This window comes from Pinus tabuliformis, chromosome 7, assembly GCF_031772625.1.
Source record: "Pinus tabuliformis cultivar Carrire ecotype Pingquan chromosome 7, CPIR1, whole genome shotgun sequence".
Lineage (NCBI taxonomy): Eukaryota > Viridiplantae > Streptophyta > Pinopsida > Pinales > Pinaceae > Pinus > Pinus tabuliformis.
The window spans coordinates 628,127,873-628,155,167 of record NC_142293.1 but is presented as its reverse complement, the minus strand read 5'-3'; the positions used below and the strand labels follow the sequence as shown (position 1 = coordinate 628,155,167).

At 39.7% G+C, this 27,295-nt stretch overlaps 1 protein-coding gene across 2 annotated transcripts in view; it reads left to right on the top strand.

The window, feature by feature from the left end:
* Window positions 1-9,250: 9,250 nt before the first annotated feature.
* ECHID (enoyl-CoA hydratase/isomerase D) overlaps window positions 9,251-27,295 on the top strand; it is a 346,677-nt gene continuing 328,632 nt past the window's right edge. For both annotated transcript variants that reach the window (XM_089458599.1, XM_089458598.1), the window contains exon 1: window positions 9,251-9,373. The gene's annotated coding sequence lies outside the window, so the exon portion shown is untranslated. The remainder of the gene's footprint in view (window positions 9,374-27,295) is intronic.

The window sequence follows — 27,295 nt, the reverse complement described above, 5'->3', positions numbered from 1 at the left end:
ACTTCCGTATATGCGTATATCTTTTGTATATGCGCATATTTTTCGTATATGCACATACACATGTACAACTGCAACCTTCATATATACACAACTCCAATATATATGCGTATTTTCCATATGTGCACAACTTCTATGTATACGCATATACAGAGGTTGTGCATTGTAGAGAAGGTATGCACATTTACAAAAGATATGCACATATACGGAATTTTTTTCTTTTTTGCATATACGAAAAAAAATAAAAATTAAAATAAAAATTAAAAATGTGCATATATGGAAGATATGCACATATACAAAAGTTGTGCAGAACTCTAGCCTCCATATATGTGCATGTCTTCCGTATATGCACTTCTTCAGTATAGGCACATAAGATATGCGCATATGGAGGCTGTCAAATATGCCTATATGGAGGATATGCGTATATACGGAAGTTGCACATGCACATGATATATGCACATATCTTCCGTATATGTGTAGCGTTCATATATAGGTTTCAAGTATATGTGCATATCTTCTGAATATGCATATATACATCAGCATATGCAATTATATAAAAAGAAATAACATCACCATCATCATCAATGCAACGGAACAAAAAGGAACAGTAGAAGAAAAGCATGCACACACATAGAGACACTAGGATTGGTCCAAGACTAGGGCAAAACCCACTATGGGGAAATCCCTTGCAAATCTTCTTCTTCTTAGATCGTCATCAAATGATGCAGCAAAAGAGAGTACAATGATCCATAACTTTATCTATGCAGCAAAACAATAATGCTATCTATGAAATAGATCTAATCATATAAGGAATTAGAACTCTCATATTGATGGTTGTAATGTGCTATCACAAACTGATGTCAACTATTGTATACTGTTGTCACTGTGCCGAACACTATTGAGCATTGTTGTCATTGTCAATGGGCCGAATACATATGTTTTCAGCGAAAACTAACAAATCAGATTTACAGATCTACAAATCTGTATAACAATAGAGAGAAACCCAGATCTACCATATCACTGAAGTCAACTGAAGCCAAGATGTCAAACCCTAGATCTGAACTTGGGTCGCTCTCATCGAAACTATCTGTGTGCGACCGAAACTCCCTAGTTGCTCTCTCAGATATTGTGTGAGGGCAATTGTGACTGTTCGGTCGCTCTCAGGAAGACTCTGTGCGTGCGACTGGGGTGAAACACACCTAAAACCCTTGGTCGCTCCATTGAAGTTACTGTGCATGCATCCGAGATAGCCTGGTCGCTCTCAGGACGACTCTGTGCGAGCGATCGGGGATTGGTACCTCCAGATCTGCCTCTAAAGCCATTGTCGCTCCCATAAGCCTCCGTGCCAACGTCCAAGGGTCTCTGGTCGCTCTCATAGGCTTATGTGCCATCGTCTAGGGACGAGAATGCCCTGTTTTGTGCCAGCGTCTGAGCTCCATAAAACCTTAACCCAGAGTGAACCTTTCGCCAATGATTTCGGACCCTTGAGCGAACTCCTTCCATCAAACCTGTGCGAACCAAGACAAAAGAGAAGAGAAGATGTGTCCAAATGATCTTGAGGTCTCTTCAATTTATAGGCTTTTCGGAGGGTTCACTTGGGGTTAAGACTGACCCAAGTAGCTACTCATGTGGTTAGGGCCGACCCATTCCATAATACATGTATGAATAAAATAATTCATAACTCAACATCTGCTTGACCAAATTGGGTGATATTTAGGTCGATTTTGGTTCTCTCGAAAAGAGAAATCTAATGCAATCATTATCTCATTCATTTGAGCTGTCCAAGGTGGAATTTTATCACAGTTGAAAAAATTAACACTCCCTCTCAACTAGGGAGAATTCCACTTGTCAATATCTACCAATATCTGTCCATTGATCAAGATGTCATTAAGGAATATTCAAGGGTCATCACGTCTAACTGATCATCTTTGTCATGTAGTCATCGTGCCATGTCCATCTTAAGTGTCTCATCATCACAAATCATCATTGTACATCTCGATCTATCCTTTGCTTATTCATGTTTATCTCTTGATTTTTCCTCCTCGTATGCTGAACATTCTCAGATCTAGAAGAAGAAGAATTTGATACCGGAGGGGGAGCTCAGGCAACCACCCTCTATCCATCAGGCTTCTATCTAGAATCTTTGTCGACAGGCTACTACCTGGAATATCATCATCGATCGCCATCGAAGAGCATATCATCAGGGAGCACATCTCAACCTGGGATCACATCGGGGAGCAATAGCTTCCACCCATACCGAGCAATAGGATAACTCATCACACAGGGAGTACACCCTCAACCCTGGATCACATTAGGGAGTGTGAAAATTCGTACACTCAAGGAACCCCTACTACAACAAAACTGAATTTACTTCTCCTACTTGATTTAATATACATTATCAAGTTATTTTCTGAAAAATACTGAATTAAATTACTTCTGCAGCCTACACCACTTTAATTTGATTACATGAAACAAGAAACTAAGCAAAGAACAAGATAAATAGGACACCGTTATTTTTGGAGAAAATAGTCCTTGGAAAAACCCAATGAGGGAAAACTGGTGCAACAACTCTGAGGGTTTTATATTATTAGGTAGTAGTTCTGAATACAATGTTGGATGCCCTCCTGACAATCCAGTTACCGAGAAAAATATAATGGCGGAAAACTGAGTGAGATTACCTCACTTCAGTCGGCAGTCTCCGGCTGATTCAACAGTAGAACTAGAAAACCCCCGACTATCTCTGCGTTGGCCCTGCGTCAGCCTCAGAGGCTCTGCGTTAGCCCTGTGGTGTCTCTTCTACCTCTTGAAGCTTTTGCGTCAACCTCTCCCGACTGTTCTGGTAGCTCCCTGGCAGTTCCAGATTTTTGCGTGAAGGCAACTTCCCTTCTGCGCTGGCCCTTCTGGCTCTATGTCAAGCCTGCGTGGGCCCAAACTGGCCCAGCATCAGTCCCTCTAGGTGTTGCGCTACCTCCACTATTGGCTCTCCACCTCTCTGCCCAGTATTCCTGAACTATCCCTGCCCCTCTGCTGCGGAATGATCACTTAGTTCGAATTTCTCAGCTTCCAAGCCCTAGAAATTTCAAACTCTAGATCAATTTGTTCTCTTAGTGTGTTTCTAAATGAACCCCAAGCTTCCTTCTTATAATTTTCTTGTTGAGACTTCAACGACTGAGATTAAGTCTCTAATCAACTAATAAGATAAAAAACTTGACTTGATCTGCTTTCTAGAACATTCTCACCCATATTTTGATTAATACCCATTAATAATTTAATTTTCCTAAGTTTAGACTTAGGAACCCTATTAAAAATATTAATTATTTTAGTAAAATACAATCTGGGTGGAATTTCACCAAACGGTTTCTGGGTTCTTTAGAACTCATGTGCCTTAGCCTCTCCACCAATTTTCATGGCTAGAGCACATCCGATGCTACCAAAAACTAACATTCCCTCTTAGCGAGGAATGTGCTTTGGTAACAATGTCCAACTGCATGCTGCTTTGTTTCTGAAGCATCTCCTTTCCGCACTGTTGCTGCCATCAACACTATGTTACTGCTGCCCATGACACTGCCACTACTGCATCTATACTACAACTCCCTCTCAAACGCGACATCTGTTATGTTGCTAGCATTGCCACTACTAACACTGCATTCACACTGCAACTCAGTTGCTGAGAGAAGCAACTGAAAAACACCCAAAATTACTGAACTGGCTGTGTTCAACATAATACCATGTGAATATTGGAATCTGATTGCTACTAGTATTTGACCCTCTGAATCTTCTGCTCTGTTGCTGACTTCTGCACTGTGCCATCTGCACTGTTGCCAACCTTGCTCTGTGCTGATCAGTCTCTGGTCTCAGGCTACTGCATCTGTCTCTCCAACCAACTCATTGCATCATCTGACACTAAGTCCATCTCACTACTGCTGAATCTTGGGCTCTAGTAGCAAGGAACTAATCTAAGAGGCAGGTTCCTCAAGGATCCTACCCACATGTAGTCCTCCCGACTATAGTTATATATCGCCCCATTTCCCTCCTGGAGATGTGTGGGCACTCATGGCAAACTCATCTTCATCAGTTTTTGCTAGAGCAGCGTTAGGCTCATGTTTCTCATCCTTATCCTTTTTCTTCAAAGGACACTAGGATGCAAAGTGGCCCATCTTGCCACATCTGAAACATTTCACCTTCGAAATGTCCTTCTTCCGCTTCTGCTTCTGTTTTCCCTTTGATGTTAGAGCTGCATTTTCCTCCTTCTCCTTGGTCTTCGTGCCACTCCCACTATTGCCATTGAGGTTGAACTTAACTAGATCCCTCCTTAATTCTTCTTGTTGAAAGGCTGCCCACATCTCTTCCCATGAAGGTAGTCTTTCCTTGCCCAATATACTCTGGACAAAGACATGCCATTCATCTAAGACTCCATTCAGGGTCGTCCTTACCATCGCGGGAAACTGAGGAGTAGACCCCACTGCAACAAGCTGGTCTCTGGTGTCCTTAAGACCTTGAAGATAGGAGTTAACCCCTTCTCCCTTCTGCATGAAAGTCCGTTGCAACTTTTGTTCTAAGTACATCTTCCACTGTTCAGAAGAACCTTCATGTAGTGAAGACAAAGCTTCCCACATTTCTCGGCTGTATCTTTGCCTTGGAAGTGTGAGACCACATGATCTCGAACTCCATCGAGTATGTACCTCTCCGCTTTTGCTCACTCGGCCTTATACTTCTTCTTATGATCATTGTCTGCGAGAACAACCAAACCACGATTGACGTAGGCTTCGAGATCGTACTCCTCCAGAATAGCTAAGATTCTGGTCTTCCATATGACATAGCTGGAAGCTCCTTCCAACCTGTCTTGATCTCTAAGCCCATGTGATGCCATCTCACCCAAACTGTCGAATTGACTCCTCTACTCACTGTGCAGCATTGGTCCGTTGTCCGGCAAGTGAAAAATTCGAACTTTTGGCAAAAAAAAGTCATGTGAGGAGAAATTTCCCCTTCTATGTGTCTTCTCTCTTTTCCGACTGATTTCTGCCCTGGCAGAAATTGCGCCCTTCAAGCACTGCGCTGAGGCTCTGTGTCACTCCCTCTGCCTCTGCAAGCTCATGATCCAAAAATCGTACCTCTCTGTCGACTCTCTCAGAGAGAGATTTCCTCGGAATCTCTGCTTTCTAGGCAAGGACTATGCAATCCTTTTAAGGGGATTTGAATTGCTGTCAAATGCAGCTATTGGCCTCTCTTCTCACCGTTGGATCTGCTCTTCCTGTTTCAAAATCAATTCTTCGATACCATGTGAAAATTCCTACGCTGAAGGAATCCCTACTGCAACAAAACTGAATTTATACATTAATTTTTGTGCCTAATCAAGAAAGAAGAGAGCCAAATTCAAAGGAGAGATAAAATAAGTGTTTTCTGCCCTAATTCTGCTCACATGTGCGAAGTTTTCTGTGATTTATGAGGCTATTACAGGGCCAAAATTTGGCCTCCACTAGAGATCCAGAATTTCTATGATTTTGACCAGATTTCAAATAATTTGACCAACATTGACTTTTGTTGACTTTGACTTGTTGGAGGTGACCTGAAGGAGGGTTGACTTGGGATCTTTATGGCAGTCTTGGTCTTGGTCTTGGGTCTTGGATATCTCATTTCGATCTAATTCTATAAGAGAAGTATTGTATGGGTTTTCCACCTTGTGGGGTTTTGTCCTGGGTTGGAGGCTAATTTATGGTGTTCTTTGTCTCTTTGTGATCTTTATGTTTTGCATATTTGTATAATTACTTGATGAAGAAGTTAATATAAGTAATAAGAAGGCACCAAACATTCACAAGTAAATATCACGTTAAGAGAAATCAATCATTATCTTCTAGTACTTAGTTTCTCAACAACTTATTTAGCCTATTTTTATGCTTTGGAATCTAATCTCTCATCTTGTCGAGAGAAGTTTGTACATTGACTGCTTTTTTCGGTTTCTATCTGCTGGGACTTGTACGCTGAGTATTTTTCAATTGTTCTCAACTCTATACTTTCTAGACTTACATAGTTTTTCTTTCAATAACACCACCGTTTTGAAAAATCTTTTTGTTTTAGGCACTATATTTTTGTTTTTGACTTTTAGAAGAGTACTTGGTCTTTTGCCTTGTGTAAACCCTATTTTGAAGCTCTACTTACTAGTAAACAATGTTGTATGTAAAAATAAAAATAAAATATATATTTATTTTTAAAATTAAACGTAACTTAACCTTGTAACTTTTTGAGTAAGTTCGATGTAATCATGTTGAGGAATTTATTGTTTTTTTTAAATAAAAATAATTAGTGAATCTGTCGTTTGCCACCCTAGAAAATGAAATCAAGTCAATGATTGGGAGGTTGTTGAATGATGGCTCGGGGTGTAATGAGAATGATGATGGATGGTAGCACCATCAATTCATTGCAAATAGAATATGTGTGGCTCCGTCTCCACTACTACCTAATGGATTATTTGAGTTGCTCAGTTGTTGTATTATAGTTTGTTGTTTCCATGTTGGATCACTGTAATGGTTCCCCTTTCTTTATGTTTTCTCTTTGCTGGTGGCTCTTATAGGTCATTATGGCTCTATGCTTCTGCTTTCATGGGAAGGTTCCAATGCATTAGTCTAAGGCAGAGTTGGCAACTTGCGATGCCTATCCCTCTGAACAAGAAACCCAATTCATGGTCAAGCATCTCATTTTGGACCTAGGAACTAGTAGAAATTGGGACACCAAGTTCCATTTAACCTTGGAGCTCTACTGGCACACTCATACTTTTTTAGCTTACGTCCTTCTCACTGAGGATGTAGGCCTATTGGAGCTTAAACAACATCCTGACAAATTGGAAAAGTAAATTTAGTTGATTGTTATTCTTTGCACCTATTTGGCGAAGAAGTATGGTGGTTTCCTTGTCTCTGAAGGTACTGGATGCTCCAAAGACAACCCCATTGATATCTCAACAACCTCTTATGCTTAGGTGAGCTTCCTCTATTTCCTTTCTTAGGTCACATGTTTTTTTGTTATGAATGCTTTAGCGACTTTTTGTTTCTAGCCTTTAGTGGCTTAAAACTTGACTTAGGGTTAGTTTTGTTTCCAATATGGCAAGCTAACCTTGAGAACTATCCCCATGACTCTCTTAGCCATGCTTAGTTTCCTTCAGGGTAGGCTCTAGGACTATTTTTACTTTTATTTTGATCTAAACATTGTTTATAATGAATGTTAAAGAACATATATTGCATGGTTTCTCTAGTCTCTCCCAAACTACCAGGGCTTGAAGCTCTCTTACTTTTGTATATATATGTACATCTATGATTTCCTAGTAATAGAATAGCTAACTTACTTACCAATTAAAAAATAACCTACCTTTGTAGGATATCTATTTTGCTAAAGTCAACTAAAATTTGCACCTAGCCCAAACCAATATTATATTTGTTGATATGCAATAGCAAGCATAACCACTAACATGCCATTTTACATAAATTAAACCTTAATGGGCTATATTCATCATTGATAAAATTTATTTTCTTTCTCTCAAAAATCAATTTTTATTTTATTTTATTTTTTAATTATAGAATAGTTAAATAAATTATACTTAATTTTAAATTATTATTATTATTATTTTTTTAAAATTAACCATTATATATATATAAAATTCATCTATTTATATATATTTTTTAAATTGAGAAATTTACTTTTAATATGTTTATTTTTTTATTATTTTTATTGTCATTCATATTTAAAAAATAATAATCATATTTATAAAAATAATAATCATCTTTATATAATTAAAATATATGCTTAATCTTTTGAATTAAATATATTTCATTTTTCTATTCTTAGAGAAAATAGTTGTCAAATTTAGAGAATGTCATCAGTGGTTGCTATCCATGAATGGAGGTTGTCTTATCACTATCATTCAAGAAAAACTATACCACTTCGAATTAGACTTTCTTTCTTTGCCAAAAACCTTGAGATCTTGAGACATTAACCATTTTTCTTATATATAAAAAAAATAATTTAACCAACAAAAATAATTTTAGCATATACTTAACCCACATATATTAATTATATTTATATAATTAATAATTATATTTATTTATTTAAAAAAATGAGTTTATATATATATTAATTATATTTATATATTTAATAACTATATTTATCTCAAAGAAAATGAATTAAAAATTAAAGGAATTTTTAATTGAAAAAGTAAATATATAGTTTAGTTATATAAATATAAACTATATCCATATAAATATTATATCTATATATATATATATATAATTATTTTTTCAATTAAATAATTCTAACTCATTTCCCATAACCATATACGATAATAATCTTATTTATACCCTTAAAATATATATTTAGTATTAAATTAAAAATAATTCTTTGTTTTTTGAGTTTGTGAGCATATTGGTTTTTTTTAATGAAAAGAATCAGTAAATTGGTATAAACATAATTTATATTTATATAATTAAAATATATATTCAATTTTCCAATTAAAAATAACTCTAACTCATTTCCCATAACCATTTTTTTTTTTTTTTTCAAAAGGTGGAAAAACCTATCAAACTCAGTTTGTCAAACCAACAGTGAGGACAGCCATCTCTGGCTGCTATCCGCGAATGTCAGTTGACACATCACTGTTATCAAGGAAAACCACGCCACCTGAAATAACCCACTGGTGGTCCGTAAGGGAGCAGGCTTTCACTCCTGCCAGATGCCTCTGGAGCAGGCTTTCACTCCTGCCAGATGCCTCTGGGTCTTGGGCCGTTAACCTGTTTCCTTACGTCCGAGGAAGACTAGCTCTTAGCCAAGCAGATTTATAATTATAATCCTATCTATACCATTAAAAATGTATATTTATTCTTAAATTAAAAATAATTCTTATTTTTTTAAAGTTCGTTCGTAATCATGATGATGAGCATATTGTATTTTTTAAAGAAAAGAATCAGTAAATACTAAATATACCATTAACAAATGAAATGGTGTCCAATGAAACCACGACAAACATCATTAGAACTCCACAGTGACGCTACCAAGTCATCAATCACTCCATGGATCACCAAAACACCACCCATTAAAACAGGAGGGATAAATGTACTCGTATTAAATCATTTCGTCTCGGGATAAGGTTGGGTAGGGAAGAAATGGAACCCAGAGCTGCACGAAGAGTGGGAATTCTATCCTTGCATTTGAAGACAATTTCCTCTGAGCATTCTTATGCAGGATTACACAGGTCGGAGACTTCTTCATCGGACAACAGCAAGCATAAGAGTAGCAAGTACCATCGCATCCTGCTTCATGGCGAGCTTGCTGCGATGACGGTCCACCCTTCACTGACATTATCTACGAGAAGGCGATTGGAGAAGGCATCGCCAAGGTAATATTAAACATCTTACATCTTTTTTCCCACATTTGCATACTGTTATGAAATTCCGTCAACAGCATCGATGCCACTGAGGATGGCCTTTTCAATTATCACGGAAATCATAAATCATATAAAACATCTGTTCGTTCCATTAGATACAGCTCATGTCCTTGCCATATAATTTCAACAAAAGGTTCCTGTCGTTATACACAATGGTTTCCAGAAGTAAAATTAATAAAAAAGCCACTTACAACTGTTTTCGATATGTTGGTTGGTTGAATTTTGCTGGTTTTTCACAGAACACATACACGACAGGGCAGGAGATACTTTTTACACCGAACTTTCTTTACTCCCCAATTTTTAACTTCACCTTGTTTTTGACAAAATAGGGCCGCCATCTATGGGCATTACATCAGTGACCATTTTAGTTTCTTTCATACCAAACATCTCCTTTTGAAACTTCTTCCTGCTCAACGTATTTGTGTAGATGTTTGCAAGCTGATCGTCAATTCTGCACGATAATGCTTTAACTTTTTTTCTGTTTCAGATCCACTCCCTCATTAAAGGAAATATGTCTGGTTTTGGGATGGAACACCGGATTCTTTGTGAGTTGATTCACAGCCTGGCTGTCATCTTAATCCCTCTTGAGCCATATTAAACCTTTTCAATATTTCCAGTGCATACTTAGTTTATCCTTGTAGTTTCCATGTCCGTGATAGCATTTTTGATGTTTATTGATTTTGATTTCTTACTAGTTTATCCCATATATATATATATATATATAAAATGTATATAGATGAACCTAATCGCGAACCTCATCAAAAAATTCGAACTCAAACTTGAACAATGTGACATAGGTAGAAACCCAGGGTCCTACGGTAGCCCTTGTTTGGATAATGCATCAGCTGCTATGTTGTGTTTCCTGTACATGTGAGTAAAAATGATCAGTTCAAACTGTGATTTATTCTCTTTTAATTCTGTGGCCAGAATTTGTAGAGTAATATCTTGAGTCTACTGATCCTAATCCATTCATTTAATCACCAACATCAAATCATTATAAATTTGCAACCTATCGAACCCTTTTGCACTTGCCAACATCGTTAATGAGCTCACACATAATTATTAGATCCAATGCCCAAACAGTGTTAAACTTATAATAGTCTTCTTGTTAATTTTTCATAGGGCGACATTGTTTTTTGCTATGATAATTGCATTTCATCATTAATACATTAAGTTCAGCCCATATCATCATTACATTATTCAGATCTGCACCATTATACATCAGCATATGCAATTATATAAAAAGAAATAACATCACCATCATCAGCAATGCAGCGGAACAAAAAGGAACAGTGGAAGAAAAGCATGCACATACATAGAGACATTAGGATTGGTCCAAGACCAGGGCAAAACCCACTATGGAGAAAACCCTTGCAAATCTTCTTTTTCTTAGATCGTCATCAAATGATGCAGCGAAAGAGAGTACAATGATCTAATCATACTAGGAATCAGAACTCTCATATTGATGGTTGTAATGTGCTATCACAAACTGATGTCAACTGTTGAATACTTTTGTCACTGTGCAGAACACTGTTGAGCACTACTGTCACTGTCAATGGGCCGAATACATATGTTTGTAGCGGAAACTAACAAATCAGATCTACAAATCTACAAATCTGTATAACAACAGAGAGAAACCCAGATCTACCATATCACTGAAGTCAACTGAAGCCAAGATGTCAAACCCTAGATCTGAACTCGGGTCGCTCTCATCAAAACTATCTGTGTGCGACCGAAACTCCCTGGTTGCTCTCTCAGATACTGTGTGAGGGCGACTGTGATTGTTCGGTCGCTCTCAGGAAGACTCTGTGCGTGCGACTGGGGTGAAACACACCTAAAACCCTTGGTCGCTCCCTTGAAGTTACTGTGCATGCGTCCGGGATAGCCTGGTCGCTCTTAGGACCACTCTGTGCGAGCGATCGGGGATTGATACCTCTAGATCTGCCTCTAAAGCCATAGTCGCTCCCATAAGCCTCCGTGCTAGCGTCCAAGGGTCTTTGGTCGCTCTCATAGGCTTATGTGCCAACATCCAGGGACGAGAATGCCCTGTTCTGTGCCAGCATCTGAGATCCATAAAACCTTAACCTAGAGTGAACCTTTCGCCTGTGATTTCGGACCCTTGAGCGAACTCCTTCCGTCGAACTTGTGCGAACCAAGACAAAAGAGAAGAGAAGATGTGTCCAAATGATCTTGAGGTCTCTTCTATTTATAGGCTTTTCTGAGGGTTCACTTGGGGTTAAGACTGACCCAAGTAGTTACTCATGTGGTTAGGGCTGACCCATTTCATAATACATGTATGAATAAAATAATTCATAACTCAACTTCTGCTTGACCAAATTGGGTGATCTTTAGGTTGATTTTGGTCCTCTCGAAAAGAGGAATCTAATGCAATCATTATCTCAGTCATTTGAGCTGTCCAAGGTGGAATTTTACCACAGTTGCAAAAATTAACACTCCCTCTCAACTAGGGAGAATTCCACCTGCCAATATCTGTCCATTGATCAATATGCCATTCTGGAATCTTCAAGTGTCATCACGTATCATAACGGATCATCTTTGTCATGTAGTCATCGTGCCATGTCCATCTCAAGTGTCTCATCATCACAAATCATCATTGTACATCTCGATCTATCCTTTGCTTATTCATGTTTATCTCTTGATTGTTCCTGCTCGTATGCTGAACATTCTCGGATCTAGAAGAAGAAGAATTTGATACTGGAGGGGAGCTCAGGCGACCACTCTCTATCCATCAAGCTTCTATCTGGAATCTCTGTCGACAGGCTACTACCCGAAATATCATCATCGATCACCATCGAAGAGCATATCATCAGGGAGCACATCTCAACCTGGGATCACATCGGGGAGGAATAGCTTCCACCCATACCGAGTAATAGGATAACTCATCACACAGGGGAGTACACCCTTGACCCTGGATCACACTGGGGAGTGTGAAAATTCGTACACTCAAGGAACCCCTACTGCAACAAAACTGAATTTACTTCTCCTACTTGATTTTAATATACATTATCAAGTTATTTTATGAAAAATACTAAAGTAAATTACTTCTGCAGCCTACACCAATTTAATTTGATTACATGAAACAAGAAACTGAGCAAAGAACAAGATACATAGGACACTGTTATTTTTGGACAAAATAGTCCCTGGAAAAACCCAATGAGGGAAAATTGGTGCAGCAACTTTGAAGGTTTTATATTATTAGGTAGTAGTTCTGAATACAATGTTGGATGCCCTCCCGACAATCCAGTTACAGAGAAAAATATAATGGCGGAAAATTGAGTGAGATTACCTCACTTCACTCGACAGTTTCTGGTTGATTCGACAACAGAATTGGCAAACCCTCGACTATCTCTGCGCTGGCCCTGTGTGATGCGTCAGCCTCAGAGGCTCTACGTTAGCCCTGTGCTGTCTCTTCTACCTCTTGGAGCTTTTGCGTCAACCTCTCATCGGCTATTTTGGCAGCTCCTTGGCAGTTCCAGATTTTTGCGTGAAGGCAACTTCCCTTCTGCGCTGGCCCTTCTGGCTCTGTGTCAAGCCTGCGTGGGCCCAAACTGGCCCAACGTCAGTCCCTCTAGGTGCTGCGCTGCCTCCACTAGTGGCTCTCCGCCTCTCTGCCCAGTATTCCCGAACTATCCTTGCCCCTCTGCTGCAGAATGATCACTTAGTTCGAATTTCTCAGCTTCCAAGCCCTAGAAATTTCAAACTCTAGATCAATTCGTTCTCTTAGTGTGTTTCTAAATGAACCCCAAGCCTCCTTATAATTTTCTCGTTGAGACTTCAACGGCTGAGATTAAGTCTCTAATCAACGACTAAGATTAAAAACTTAACTTGATGTGCTTTGTAGAACATTCTCACCCATATTTTGATTAATACCCATTAATACTTTAATTTTCCTGAGTTTAGACTTAGGAATCCTATTAAAAATATTAATTATTTTAATAAAATACAATCCGGGTGGAATTTCACCAAATGGTTTTTGGATTCTTTAGAACTCATGTGCCTTAGCCTCTCCACCAATTTTCATGGCTAGAGCACATCTGATGCTACCAAAAACTAACACTCCCTCTTAGCGAGGAATGTGCTCTAGCAACAATGTCCAACTGCATGTTGCTCTGTTTTTGAAGCATCTCCTTTCCGCACTGTTGCTGCCATCAACACTGTGTTACTGTTGCTACTGTACTGCTGCCCATGACACTGCCACTGCCACTGCTGCATTTGTACTACAACTCCCTCTCAAATGCTGCATCTGCTATGTTGCTAGCACTGCCACTGCTAACACTGCATTCACACTGCAACTCAGTTGCTGAGAGAAGCAACTGAAAAACACCCAAAATTACTGAATTGACTGTGTTCAAGATAATGCCATGTGAATATTGGAATTTGACTGCTACTAGTCTTTGACCCTCTGAATCTTCTGCTTTGCTGTTGACTTCTGCACTGTTGCCAACCTTGCTCTGCGCTGATCAGTCTCTGGTCTCAGGCTACTGCATTTGTCTCTCCAACCAACCCATTGCATCATCTGACACTAAGTCCATCTCACTACTGCTGAATCTTGGGCTTCCATAGCAAGGAATTGATCCAAGAGGTGGGTTCCTCAAGGATCCTGCCCACATGTAGTCCTCCCGACTACAGTTCTATATCGCCCCATTTCCCTCCTGGATATGCGTGGGCACTCATGGCAAACTCATCTTCGTCAATTTTTGCTGGAGTAGCGTTAGGATCATGTTTCTCATCCTTATCCTTTTGCTTCAAAGGACACTGGGATGCAAAGTGGCCCATCTTGCCACATCTGAAACATTTCACCTTCGAAATGTCCTTCTTTCGCTTCTGCTTCTGTTGTCTCTTTAATGTTAGAGCTGCATTTTCCTCCTCCTTGGTCTTCGTGCCACTCCCACTGTTGCCATTGAGGTTGAACTTAACCAGATCCCTCCTTAATTCTTCCTGTTGAAGGGCTGCCCACATCTCCTCCCATGAAGGTAGTCTTTCCCTGCCCAATATACTTTGGACGAAGACTTGCCATTCATCTGAGACTCCATTCAGGGTCGTCCTTACCATCGCGGTAGACTGAGGAGTAGACCCCACTGCAGCAAGCTGGTCTCTGGTGTCTTGAAGACGTTGAAGATAGGATTTAACCCCTTCTCCCTTCTGCATCAATGTCCGCTGCAACTTTTGTTCTAAGTACATCTTCCATTGTTTGGAAGAACCTTCATATAGTGAAGACAAAGCTTCCCACATTTCTCGGGCTGTATCTTTGCCCTGCAAGTGTGAGACCACATGATCTCGAACTCCATCGAGTATGTACCTCTTCGCTTTTGCTCGCTCGGCCTTGTACTTCTTCTTATGATCATTTTCCGCGGGAACAACCAAAACACTCTTGACATAGGCTTCGAGATCGTACTCCTCTAGAACAGCTAAGATTCTGGTCTTCCATATGACATAATTGGAAGCTCCTTCCAACCTGTCCTGATCTCTAAGCCGATGTGATCCCATTTCACCCAAACTGTCGAATTGACTCCTCTAGTCTCTGTGCAACACTGGTCTGCTGTCTGGCAAGTGAAAAATTCAAACTTTCGGCGAAAAAAAGTCCTCTGAGGAGAAATTTCCCCTTTTATGTGTCTTCTCTCTTTTCCCACTGATTTCTGCCCTGGCAGAAACTGCGCCCTTCAAGCACTGCGCTGAGGCTCTGCGTCACTCCCTCTGCCTCTGCAAGCTCATGATCCAGAAATCGTACCTCTCTATCGACTCTCTCAGAGAGAGATTTCCTCAGAATCTCTGCTTTCCAGGTAAGCACTGCATAATCCTTTTAAGGGGATTCGAATTGCTGTCAAATGCAGCTATTGACCTCTCTTCTCAGCGTTGGATCTGCTCTTCCTGTTTCAAAATCAATGCTTCGATACCATGTGAAAATTCCTATGCTCAAGGAACCCCTACTGCAGCAAAACTAAATTTACTTCTCCTACTTGATTTTACTATCAAGTTATTTTTTGAAAAATGTTGAAGTAAATTACTTTTGCAGCCTACACCAATTTAATTTGATTACAGGAAACAAGAAACTGAGCAAAGAACAAGATACATAGGACAACGTTATTTTTGGACGAAATAGTCCCTGGAAAAACCCAATTTTGGAAAACTAGTGCAACAGCTCTAAGGGTTTTATATTATTAAGCAGTAGTTCTGAATACAATGCTGGATGCCCTCCCGACAATCCAGTTATAGAGAAAAATATAATGGCGGAAAACTGAGTGAGATTACCTCACTTCGCTCGATAGTTTCCGTCTGATTCGGCAGCAAAATTGGTAAACCCCCGACTATCTCTGTGTTAGCCCTGCGTCAGCCTCAAAGGCTCCGCGTCAGCCCTGCACTGTCTCTTCTGCCTCTTGGAGCTTCTGTGTCAACCTCTCCCAGCTGTTTCGACAACTCCCCGTTCCAGATTTCTGCATGAAGGCAACTTCCCTTCTGCGCTAGCCCTTCTGGCTTTGCGTCAAGCCTGCGTGGGCCCAGACTGGTCCAATCTCAAGCCCTCTAGGTGCTGCTCTGCCTCCACTAGTGGCTCTCTGCCTCTCTGCCCAGTATTCCCAAACTATCCCTGCCTCTCTGCTGTAGAATGATCACTTAGTTCGAATTCCTCAGCTTCCAAGCCCCAGAAATTTCGAACTTTAGATCAATTCGTTCTCTCAGCGTGTTTCTAAATGAACCCCAAGCCTCCTTATACTTTTCTCGTTGAGACTTCAACGGCCGAGATTAAGTCTCTGATCAACAACTAAGATTAAAAACTTGACTTGATCCGCTTTCTAGAATATTCTCACCCATATTTTGATTAATACCCATTAATACTTTAGTTTTCCTAAGTTTAGACTTAGGAACCCCATTAAAAATATTAATTATTTTAATAAAATACAATCCGGGTGGAATTTCACCAAACGGTTTCTAGGTTCTTTAGAACCCATGTGCCTTAGCCTCTTCACTAATTTTCATGGCTAGAGCACATCCGATGCTACCAAAAACTAACAGGGAGTACACCCTCGACCTTGGAATTTCATCAGGGAGCTTACCCTCAACTCGGAATCATATCGGGTTATCTCAACCCATCTTATTGCCTACTGATCTTCCCATTGATGACCCTGAATAGTCATGTGGTAGAACACCTGCATCATAATCGCCTTGGGTTGTACACCCCCAAGTACACTCTCAACTCGTTGGCTAGACGAGGAGCGGTACTCCCAACAAGCCCAGCTTGTGGGTATGATGCCAACTAGGGTATACTCTACAAAGACCAGACAGGGGAGTAAAACCCTCAACCCTATGGGTAACAGATAGGGGTAATACCCTATTGTCTAGAGTTCCCTCAACCCCAGGAGCCCTCTATCTCGATTCCTCACCCTGGGAGCTCAAACAGGGTAGGAAGAGTTGGCTCAGTGTCCTTGATCAACGTTGCCCCTCATCCGGAGGGGATACATCCATCAGTCCAAGCTGCTCTTTGAAAACCAAGAACTTTCTCTTTGGTAATGCCTTTGTGAGAATATCTGCAATCTGCTTGTCTCAATAGCAGTTGTTTCCTGTTCATACAAAACATCAAATCAAATATCATGTCAGATCATATATAATCATATAAATCACAAAAGGATACCATAATCATCCTCCCTCTCAAGGAGGTGCCAACCACAAGCTTGAGCTTGTTTCAAACAACTGCACTGTCTCAATATGTGAGAGTATCTCGATCCCAACTATATATATGTAACCATGTCATATCCAGATCATGCTCAAACAACTCTCTAAGGAGCTTCTGTATCCTGCCTCATAGCTAGCCATGCTAGCAGCATCATGATCAACCTCGGTCATGCTATGGACCTCTCATCCAAGATATCATGGCATATCTCATACTAAAGCAACATCCAAATGTGCTTATCAACAATAATCTCAAATATCAACAATACATCTATGCAAACACATACCATAGGAGAAATATCTCAAAAAATAGAACACCTCATGTAGATATTTCAAAGCATGCTCAGTGGAAACTCTATGTGAATGAAGCAGCTCAATCATTTAGTCAGGTTCTATGCACATCATATATATATAGATGTTCAAAAACGGAACATCAATGCTTCAATCAACCGTCGGATGCCATGTCAAGTTCAACAACATCTTGAACTTCAAATCAGAGTATCCAAGGATTTACAAAAACATTTTCTAATAACTTTGCAATATGGAATTTCTTTCCCAAATTCCAGATATCAATTCATCATGCCATGATACATCATTTCGGGCTTCATAAGCCATCTCCCTTTGATTTAGGTCATCAGAGGCTCATCACTTGTCATAAGTAGATCATCAGGATATAAAACCAAAACCATAATCAATATCAAAGCCATACCTTGGAACTCATCACCAAACTTCATCAAATGACCGTCCACTATGGACATATCTGGATCGGGGAGCTTGCTTCATGCAATGCTCTTGACAGGCATAATGCCCTGCTATTCCATCATAATCGGCCTTACATAACTCAATGTAGTACCATTAATAACAAAGTCCACTCATCAGAGTTTTAGAAGTCAGATCATGACCATTATCAAAGTTATCATTATCACAGTATTAATACTTTCAATGAGGAGATAGGTAGAGACCATATCAAGTCTGAGTTCAATTATTATCATGTCAACAAGTTGTAATCAGCCATGCAATATAAGTCTGAGGCTTCATCAAGTCATTCTCATAATTATAACATAAGTCATTCTCATAATCACAACTATCATTATTTCAACCATTGTGCTAAGAACAAGGAGGCCAATTTCCGAATACCCACATGAGTCATAGTGTCCACATAGCATTGACATCAGGGCAAATCAACAATCATCAGATCGAATTATTAGACATCAAGTCAAGTCCAAATTTGCTATCATAGTGAGATCTATATTCAGAGCATATCTCAATCATCAAAGTTAATGTCAAGCATCATGACAAAACACTGTTCATCTATATCAATCAGTCAAATCATGCCAATCTCTCGTAGCACAAACATAGTGACATATCTATATGTATGTCCCAGTCACCTGCAAACACAAGTTCAATCTACATGTTCATGTTATGGAAAATATTCAAGCTTTTCCTGCTAGCAGATCTTGCTGTTATCTGCAATACATCTATGGTACTGACATCTTCTAGGTGACCATCTGATTTCATGCACAATACTTCATTATATGATCAACAATTTAACTCAACAATTTCAGAAATTAGTTAACAGTGGTGGAATATGTCAAGGACAACATGATTCAGAGTTCAGACAACTTCATATGATGGTCAACTATAGTCAAACCTCTGGTCGCTTCCTTCAGGTTAGCATGAGAGCGAATTTAGCTGCTTGGACGCTATCTAGGCCTTAGCATGCATGCGTCTAGGGATGAGATCTCCTAGATCTATGATTGCATCCAGAGCAGAAACCTTGATTTTTGTATGGGCTTCAAATCTAAGACTCTATTGCAGATCAATACTGTCAGATGCACATAAATCATATTTCAGTAGCATAGAATACAAATAGTAATAAGGGTAAGAATCTTGAGAAGAGATTCTCCCTCTGACTGGGGATCTGCATCATTCATCTTCATTCATGTAAGCAACCTGTCTCTACTAGAGTCATGCAACAATAGATTTGTTAGATCATAAACATATGGCTATCAGCATCATGACATCAATCTTTCATCAAAGGTTAGACTCAAAGCAACAGATAGATGCAACATCATATCTCAAAGATTATGAACACAATAGCATTTTCTGTCAAGTCACTCCATCAAGTTACTACATCCAGTTTAACCATATTCCATCAAGACAAGACCACAGGCAGTAAGAGATCTAGAATATCAATCTTACACTTATACCTCTCACATCAAGGTTATCATGCTCTTCATGACCAATGAGATCAAATTAGGTCATTCAATAAAGCTTTATCAAAACAACAAGAGTGTCAATCACTCTTTCCATATGCTTTCATCATGCTTATCACAAGCATTACCAACAGACTCATGTATAGGAGTCAATGAACTATCCTTCTATATGAAATCCATCATGACAAGTATCAAGAGTATCATTTTCTAGAGCCAAGGTGCTAGCCTTATTTATAGGATCAAGATATCCAACAAATAGATCATCAAGTGTATCAATGTATCAACATTAGATAGCCTCATAGAATTCAAGAAGGTCAAAATGTTCAACACCAAGTGCATAATTTCATCATAGGAGACATATATCCAAGTCACTTTCATATGCATGTATGAGCCATTAAAGAAAGAGGCATTCTCATCATACCTTAGGGCTTACTGAGCCAATAGCTGAAACACAACATACCATGCATATCTTGTGGTATTCAAATACCTGAGCACCTACTTATTAGTTATAGGCCGCTTGAAGCACTTTGTCATCTTTTCATCAAGTACCTCTTTATCTCTTTCCAGATCTGCATCTCAAAATGATCCTTAAGAAGGATCTACACATCTCATCTCATTAAGGAGGTTAGAAACATCCATATACTCAAATACATATGCAGGAAGTACAAGCAATAAACATAATCATCAGATCCATAAGTCTAACAAGTAAGAAGCATCATAAGTCAAGAAATACTTATCTTCAATGAGAGGTGATCCTCTCCCTCTTGAACCAATCTTCAAGAGCCATCAATGTCCATGGTCCATATACCAATGTTGTCTTCAAGTATCCAACCAGATTTGCTAGGGATTATCCCATCTAGGGCTTCATCGAATCTTTGTCAAGTGTTTCACATAGACCATGCTAGAGTTTCATACATCAAATCTCAAGTCTTTGCCATAAACCAGGGTTTTCTCTCCAACCCTAACCTCATAGAATCCATCAAACCCTAATCAACAAGATGCCTAGGGTTTTATTCAAACCCTAGAATTCTTTTAGGTCTCCACCATCCTCTTCTTGCTTCCATCAATGGTGTCATCATCGGGGTGATCTCCATGACTTCTCTTCAACCCAACTCTGATTCCATGTTAATTTTTCATAGGGCAACATTGTTCTTTGCTATGATAATTGCATTTCATCATTAATACATTAAATTCACCCCATATCATCATTACATTATTCAGATCTACACCATTATACATCAACATATGCAATTATATAAAAAGAAACAACATCACCATCATCATCAATGCAGCGGAACAAAAAGGAACAGTAGAAGAAAAGCATGCACACACATAGAGACACCAGGATTGGTCCAAGACCAGGGAAAAACCCACTATGGGGAAAACCCTTGCAAATCTTCTTCTTCTTAGATCGTCATCAAATGATGCAGCAAAAGAGAGTACAATGATCCATAACTTTATCTATGCAACAAAACAATAATGATATCCATGAAACATATCTAATCATGCTGCCCAAGGACCTACTGGTTTAGGTAAATACCTTATGCGTTCTCCGACTGGAGAAATTATCTTTAGAGGGGGATCGAACTAAGGTAGGCAGTAGTGGGGGAGTTAGCGTGTTACGGGATGAAGACAGGTCACCTTAGATCCAACCAACCAAACCCGTTACAAGCAGCAGGCGCGCCTATGCAATAACATACGTGACTGAATGAAGTAGGGTTGAGAGTTGAGGCTGAATCTGTCATTGTTGGGCATTCCACCCTGTTGCGTCAATAACGTTCAGAATGCAAAGGTGGACCATTCATTTCAACTTCAACTTTGCGTAGGAATCAGAACCCTCATACTAATGGTTGTAATGTGCTGTCACAAACTGATGTCAACTGTTGTATACTGTTGTCACTGTGCCGAACACTGTTGAGCATTGTTGTCACTGTCAATGAGCCCAATACATATGTTTGCAGCGAAAACTAACAAATCAGATCTACAGATCTGTATAACAACAGAGAGAAACCTAGATCTACCAGATCACTGAAGTCAACTGAAGCCAAGATGTCAAACCCTAGATCTGAACTCGGGTCGCTCTCATCAAAACTGTTTGTGTGCGACCAAAACTCCCTGGTCGCTCTCTCGGATACTGTGTGAGGGTGACTGTGACTGCTCGATCGCTCTTAGGAAGACTCTGTGCGTGCGACCGGGGTGAAACACACCTAAAACCCTTGGTCGCTCCCTTGAAGTTACTGTGCATGCGTCCAGGACAGCCTGGTCGCTCTCATGATCACTCTGTGTGAGCGACCAAGGACCGATACCTCCAGATTTGCCTCTAAAGCCATAGTTGCTCCCATAAGCTTCTATGCCAGCATCTAAGAGTCTTTGGTTGCTCTCATAGGCTTATGTGCCAACGTCCATAGACCAAAATGCCCTATTTTGTGCCAGTGTCCGAGATCCAGAAAACTCTAACCCAGAGCGAACCTTTCACCTGTAATTTCGGACGCTTAAGCGAACTCCTTCCGTCGAACCTGTGCGAACCAAGACAAAAGAGAAGAGAAGATGTTTCCAAATGATCTTGAGGTCTCTTCTATTTATAGGCTTTCCTGAGGGTTCACTTGGGGTTAAGACTGACCCAAGCAGTTACTCATGTGGTTAGGGCCGACCCATTCCATAATACATGTATGAATAAAATAATTCATAACTCAACTTCTGCTTGACCAAATTGGGTGATCTTTAGGTCGATTTTGGTTCTCTCGAAAAGAGGAATCTAATGCAATCATTATCTTGGTCATTGAGCTGTCGAAGGTGGAATTTTACCGTAGTTGCAAAAATTAACACTTCTCTTCTAGAAATAAAAGTACCCCGACACTGCTTTTATGATGAGCTCGTTGACAAGCCCCATCAAAGAAACCCAAGGGTAATGACTTATTCACCTGAAAAACTCCCAGTTGTCAAGTAATCTGACTTTTATAATCCTTTTTTAGAACCTGAAATATAGCAGCAACCTGAGCAGAAACCTAAAATGAATGGGTGATTATATTTTCAAACAAAGGTGCATTACTTGCTAGTCATATGCCTCAAAGTACAAGTATTGAAATGGTTTTGAGCTCCTTGAGCTCTTGCCTCTAGAACCAGATCTGTAAGCAATACTCCTTATTGTCTCTAGACCAAATATTTCAATCATAATTTGTTCTTTTTGTAATGATTAGATCAATACAACCCTCCCTTCACAGTATCATTACCTTTGAGTTTTATGTAGAGATTTGGATATGATGGACTTGTTATAATTCCTTTTAGTAGGGTTGTTGAGGATTCGTACAATCATGCTAGGCTGGCACACACAAGATAGGCCCCTGCTGTCACCTTGGCCCAAGTCTCCACACTTTAAGCCCAACTCCTACCAAGAGGTTATGGGAGGTTTCCCTTGGATGACTCCAGCCAGCCAGCCAATATGAGATCAACGCCTTGCCATGGGGTCAAATCGCTGAAGTGGAGGAGTTTGTAATGTTGTCTTCCTGGTCTAATGTGAAAAATTTGCATAAAATAAACTATACCAGCAAGGAATACACCAAAAACTAACAAGATATGGCAAGTAAGTAGTCAAATTTGATGTACAAAAACTATACTAACAAAAAATGTAAATATTTCTATGAATAGAGCCTTGGTTATGGGCGTTAATATATAAAACAGTTTGCTGTCCTGTTTTGTATATGTCTGTAATTTTTGTATAAAACTGCACAAAACAACAAGACAATCGCTTAAATAATCACCCAAAAGTGCCCTAACACTTCTAGATCTTGGATCTAGGGGTGGGAAGGCTAGAAGGGAGAAAACTGATCTATTTAGACCATTTCTAAACCTTTAGACCTGGAATAAATTGAATTTCCAGCAAGCTGGAAATTCACTTTATGAGGTCTTGGGGTCAGAATCACCTGGGTACACAACCCAGAAAATTATTCCAGTGAATAATCAAACTTTGATGGGTTTGGAAACTACTTATAGCTACAAATAAAAGGTAAAAACTTATGAAATTGACTTCACAACTAATACGACGTGAAATGGGGTACTTGGTAAAATGCACCCTGTAAAGTTGAAAATATGCGGTAAAAAGTTTGCTACAGCTACACTTTTCTGCAGATATTTGCATTTTGCCTTACCAATTTGCAGAGTTGTGATGACAACCCTTCTTTTGTCATCTTTCTCTTTTGAGATTGGAGATGAGTGCGGAGTTGGGGGTGAAACCACCTCACTCTCTTAGCCTTGAACTATCTATAGAAATATCAGGCTTGCTAGGAGGATCTGCTCATTCCAGATGTCCCAATTACAACAATAGCAGTAGTACCAATAGCCCACAATCTGGTTGGAGATTCCCTCTAGAGGGCTTGTCCAACACTTGGAAAGTGTATTTTTGGGCACTAGCTAAGGGTGAGGTGATGGATTAGGCCTTAATCCCCCCTTCCACCTGACCATATATCATTCAGTGGATTGCTATGGTAGTCTTGTGATGATGGAAATGTACCCACAGATTAGTCCTATAAAGCACAATGATAGAGGCGAAAGCTAAGAAAGAAAACTATAGAAAAATCAACTTAATCCACAAAGTATTTTTTGCAAACTGCTTTCTTTTATTATATGGCATCAATTGATCTCATAATCAACAACCTCAGATGGAAGGAGGAGCTAGTGATTTATAATTTTCATTGCTAACAACTAGTTTCCTCCTTCCATTAAAATAATATTTCTTGAATTGCAATCCACAAGTTGGAGACTAAGTCAACTCATGAAAATGGTATTTTATTACACGCTGTTTGTCCACAAAGGTGGGTTGAATTTCCTCACAATGTTGGAATTTCTAAGTCTGACACATTAGAAACCCTTCATGCACTTTACTAATTTATTCCTACCTACTTGTTCTGTTAATTAACAAGTTATTTACCATGTAAATACTGGAAATAAATACAAGTACATGCTCAACACATTACAGATCATCAACTGAAGGAAATAGAGACAAGCACACAAGCGACGCCGTTATTTTGGAAAAACCCAATGTGGGAAAACCGGTGCAGCTATCTGAGGGTTTGATTTATTAAGCAGTTTCAGAATACAATCTGGGTGCCAAATTCGGCTCACCCAACAGAGAAAAATCTCGGCAATAGTACCTCTCTACTCGGAAGCAAATATTCTGGCTGAAACCCTGGATAAACACTCCAGCAGCGCTACAGCTCCAATCTGCCCCACAAAACCCCAGCATCAGCCTCTAGGGACTGCATCAGCGTCTCTCTGCCTCAACGTTAGCCCATCGTCACTTTGGCTTGGCCTGCATCAACCTCTGGAGGCACTGCGTCACTCACGCTGGCCCTTTGAGGCACTGCACAACTCTTGGTTGGCTTTGCGTGAGCCCTGGTTGGCTCTGCATGAACCCTTCGCTGCTTTTGCGTCCCTCTCTCTGGCTATTGCGCTATTTCTCCCGGTGCTATCTCTGCCTCTCTGCTTCTGTATTCACTGCCCCTCAGCTGCAACTCTGATCACTCTCTCAACTTTCTCAACAAACCCGGCCCCTGAAAGTCGAAATTTTGATCTCTTGGTGTGTTCTCCAAGTGACCCTCAAGCCTCCTCTTACACTTTTCTCGTTGACAAATCAACGGCTGAGATTAAGTCCTTAATCAATAGCTAAGATTAGATCTGGCTTGATCCATGACTTTTGGACCATTCTAACACAGTTTTATATTAATTCACATTAATATTTTATTTTCCCTAAGTTTAGGCTTAGGGACTGCATTAAAAATATTAATTATTTTAATATCTCCCAAACTCTTTAGAATCTGCCCAAACCCTTTCTGGGTATTGGAAATCTCATGTGCCTTAGCCTCTCCACCAATTTTTGTGACTAGAGCACATCCGATGCTACCCCAAATCAACACACAACTCCCAAAGAAACCCAACGATCCTTTAGCTAGTGGCCTCGAAAGTCAAAACATGAAGAATAGTGGCATTTTTAGCTCCAACCACTCACTAGAAGCCTCCAACATTCCACTTGCTAAGTTTAACTTGTGTTTGGGAAATGGCTTGTTCACCTTGTAACTTGCATGATTTGGAGAGGACTCATTCCTTGTCTTGCAACAACTATATATTTTTTCCACAACCTTATCTGCCTAGTCAAAGACACCTCCAATATCCTGCTTTACTTTTCTAACAACTATCTTATCCATTCCTTGACTTTTCATGCATAGTAAATCGAATTTTTGGACCATCTTTTTTTATCTCCAATGGTCAAACTAATGGTCTCTAATGTCCTTGAGGAACTCAAAAAACAAAAACATGGTTTTTGTTCCTCTTGCTAAGTAGACCACTTTGGATGCAATCCATGTATAAATTAGCCTAATGCTCTACATGTTTTTTCACCTGCAACTTTGAAGTACTTGTTGACTAACTTTGACTAGTCATATCTTGAGCATGCCTTCACCTAATGGAAAAATTCCACATGGCATGTCATTCTCTCATCAAGCTCTACAATCTGAGGCACTATTGACTTTTTCACTTTTGGGACCGCTTTGCATTGGAATATGTGAACTGCCTTGGGAAGTGTGGAATGTTGCTAACTATGAGAATGCCATGTATGAGAAACATTTGAGGGATACTACACCAAAGCCAAGGCCACCTACAGACTCAATAGACTCATAACCATGTGGAAAGACATAGGTACACCCGACATGGGTTGGACTAGTTGCTACATTGGTGATCGCCCCTACAAAAGGAAGGTTCCTTTAAAACCACGAGTCCTCATATAAGCCCATCAAAAGTTCTCCATTCCTATCTAGGACGAAATGTTGAGAAACCAATAGGAGTAATTTAGGGTTGATTTCTCTAACTTGATATTGCTTGTGAATGTTTTTTGACTTCTTATTAATCTTATTATGTTCTTTTGGTCAAGCAATTACCAAAACATAAACCAAGAAGGTCACAAAGGACAATGAACACAAGATATGGGCTCCAATATAGGGCCAAACCCCACAAGTGTTAGTTTTTGTAGCATCAGATGGTGTTCTAGTGTCGAGACTTTGTGGAGAGGCTAAAACACGAGTTTTCCAAAACCCATAAATTGTTTCTGGAAATTCCACCTAGAGAGGACTCAATTAAATTAATTGACCATAATTAAAAATTCTTAAGTCTAGCTTAGGAAAAGTGGTTAATTAATAGGAATAAATTGAGAAAGGTGTGAATCATCTAGAAACTCACACGGATTGACTTGGAGATCATTTCCATCATCGATTAAGTTTTAATTGTGGTCATTGGAGTCCCAACTAGAGATCATAAGAAGAGGTCGAGTAAATGGAGGACACACCAGTGCAAATACTCAGTGATTTGGGCTGTTCGATTTTCCAGTGTAGGTGATTCAATAGGAGAAATCGAACTAGTAGATCGAGTAGCAGGTGGCAGAGGGGCAGTAGAATAGTATTCTGAAAGAGATTCTAGTTTTGGAGAGACAGAAAGAGGAGGCCGAAATTATTCTTCAGGAGGCTGCGCAGAGCCTCAATTGAGTAGTTCGATTTGGTTGAGGAGAAGCTCGTTTTCAGTTCCAAAGGCCGATAATATTTTCTAGAGTGTCAGAGAGATAGTTTCCCAGTCAGCAGCAGGCAAGACGACTTGATTTGTAGGAGTTCTGGGCTGAGCGTGAGAGGGTCTGCGCTAGGTGACGCAGGGCTTGCACAGAGTTGGGTGGATGACTTGCTTTTTAGAGGCAGTCAGGTGCCTAGAAACTTCAGAGAGAGGGTAAAATCCCTCGGTATATTTTTGCCAGTATTTCTCTTGGGTAGAATCGCCAGTTTGGCGACATTTTATTGTATTCAGAAATTCTACTATTGCATAATAATAAAAACCCTCTCTACTACATCGGTTTTCCCACATTGGGTTTTTCCGGGGACAATTGTCTAAAAATAATAGTGTTGTAATTTTTGTGTGTGTGTGTGCTAGGATTTTTATTTCCGCA